General features: G+C 38.5%; 1 long non-coding RNA gene across 2 annotated transcripts; it reads left to right on the top strand.

Annotated features, from left to right (window-relative positions):
• Window positions 1-464: 464 nt before the first annotated feature.
• Window positions 465-2,382, top strand: LOC137047654 (uncharacterized). 2 transcript variants are annotated; one of them, XR_010899221.1, is made up of 3 exons: window positions 465-877; window positions 1,664-1,736; window positions 1,829-2,382. It is a non-coding gene; the product is annotated as an uncharacterized lncRNA (long non-coding RNA). The 2 variants fall into 2 exon arrangements; XR_010899220.1 differs by having other exon boundaries at window positions 1,664-2,382.
• Window positions 2,383-2,623: the final 241 nt, after the last annotated feature.

Here is a 2,623-nt window from a genome sequence, read left to right as displayed (position 1 = left end):
TAACCCAGGCTCTATGAGCCGTCTTAGCGGCTTCTTGATGGTCAGCTACATACTTGGTCCAACCAGGCTTGTTATTCTTAGCCTTTCTGGAATGATTCTGTAAAGGTCTACTAGCCTCATGTATAGCGCTCACCATACTATTGTACATTTTACATAGGTCATTACAATGAATGTCATCATCACAGTTAATATTTGAACATAAAATAGCATCCCTGGGTAGGTGTACTTCCTTTAAGAGAACATCTGTCCTCCCACAATAAAATAAGACATCTTCTTTTGCTAGTTTAGCCCAATTCACTCTAACCCCATTGACGCCAACTTCTATCGATCTGCTACAGTCAGGTAGGTTATTAACATTTATCGTCATTATAGCAATCATATGGAGTATAAACATTTAAAATTATAAAAACATTCATATCATGCACAACTTTAATTGCAATACACCAGTCCACCTCTAATCTGATAATACTAATCATTGGCTGCGTTCGGAACCGCATACTTCCCTACTATATAGTATGGAAAAAGCAGTAGGCGAGCGAAAAGTATGTCCGAATCCTTAGTATTCATAAAAGAGTAGGCGAGAACTACCAGGCGTTTGGACTATTTCTCGCGAGATTCGGACGTACGTGTACTCAAGTTGCGTTCGAATATGCCTACTAACCTACTATATAGTAGGCGAAAACAGTATGTGAAAGGAGTAGTATGTTCGAAACCTCAGTAATCATAAAAGAGTAGGCGAGAAATCCCCGGATGGCCTACTGCGCTCCGCCCAGATTGTGAAGCGCTCATCGTCGGATACTTTTCTATCCCTGCCTTCCCATAAGGCCACAGGAAAGGATACGTCAGGTGGAGGAAAGTGATGCGGGTGTTTTCAAACGTGAGTATTACAAACGAAAATCACGGTTCTCTTGTGTTCAAATCACGTTTGTTGAGCTTCTGTAGAGTAAACTTTTGAATTGTTGAAGGTGTAAGGTTGTCTAAATAGTTGTGATTGTGCTGTAAAAACACGTTTTATTGTGTATAGCTAACAGGGGAGCTCCAGTAACACACATACGTCTCCAAAGTGGATTACATATGCATGTTAAAGATAAAGATAGCCTACTTACTAAATGTTTATTTAACATCTGACAGGAATTTTTGATAAGGATTGCAGATGAGCACATCACACCATAAAATAGACATCTGATACATCTGAATAGATCAGAATGGTGTGTGTGTGTGTTATAATGAAGAGTTCACTGTTGTCAACTCTGCTTACTTTACATGAACCTGAGCAATGTAAATAAACAAATCTACATAAAGTAACTAAACATAAGTTATCAATTTAATTTGTCCATTAGTACTGTTGATAAACTGAGGAACATTAACACATCAGCAACTACATTTAAATGTAGTATTGAACATAAATCACATAGGTAACGGTAATCTTGTCTGATGTTACAGGGACAGAAGAGCTCGTGTGTGTGTGTGTGTGTGTGTGTGTGTGTGTGTGTGTGTGTTTATCTGGTGGAGAGCGGCTGATAAAGGAATGCTGTCATCAAAGGCTTTGAGTCAGTATACTACAGAAATGAATAAAACATCTATTTAAATCTTAAGTTGTATTTTATTTCAAACAGTTATTTTAGCACTTTTCTGATTCTTGATGGCTTTGTATTTGCTGCAGAGCTTTTGTGATGGAGCAGGGCCTGCAAGACACGGGTGTCATGTGTGGGGAAAACCTGAAACAAAAATATAAAGTAATATCATTTAGTTACTTCTAATACAGAAATCAAATGACATTGTGCTGTTTAAATGAGTGCTTTTGTATTATGTTTGTGCATTTTTGTAGGATCTGAGATGTCAGCAGACGGGTGTGAGCACTGAGGATCCTGGACCCTTCATCACTTCACCTTAGTGCCTCATCTGGGCCAGATATTGCTGTGGTCTCTTCATCCTCAGTAAACCCAGAGCCAGTGAGACTTCTAGAAAAAGACCAAAAGCAGTGCACTTATTACAGGGACGATCCCCCTGGAGCTAAGAGCCTTGCTCAAGGACACACTGGTGGTGACGGTTACGGAGATCAAACCAGAAAGCCTACTACACACAAAAGTCCAAACGCTATGAGGGCCATAATGGATGGCTAGGACAGATGAAGGTGTTCACGCTGGTCAACTGCTTCATGAATATAAAGCTGCAGAACTGGCACACCTGTGTTGAGACGGGCAGCAGATGCGGCGTTCACCTTCTGTATGTGTGATCGTTAGAACAATACATTTGAATAAAGCTTTGTTTCATGTGTTGACTTTTATTCATTTCTTGTGATGTTTACTTTTATTAATTCTTTTACTCATTCATTCATGTTTCCTTAGTTGTCAGTAAATAAAATTATTCACATCGTATTCACATTGGCTGCATTTGTCTAATGTGTATTCATGGCATGCATCGCTATGTCATATGACAAGTTGCCTTTTGTATGTTTTACTAAAACGATATATATATAAAAAGGTAATATAATTAAGTATGGTCAGCATTTGTCATTATTATTGTAAGTGTTTGTGGGTGTGCTAGCAGTGCAGTTCATTCTGGGGGAAACCTTTTTTTTTTTTTTATAGTATTACTTACGTTTTTCGAGTATACAATCAAC

The sequence above is a fragment of the Pseudorasbora parva genome, chromosome 19 (assembly GCF_024679245.1).
Source record: "Pseudorasbora parva isolate DD20220531a chromosome 19, ASM2467924v1, whole genome shotgun sequence".
NCBI classification, from domain to species: Eukaryota; Metazoa; Chordata; class Actinopteri; order Cypriniformes; family Gobionidae; genus Pseudorasbora; species Pseudorasbora parva.
The sequence above is the reverse complement of the archived record's forward strand: the minus strand, read 5'-3'. Positions and strand labels throughout refer to the sequence as shown.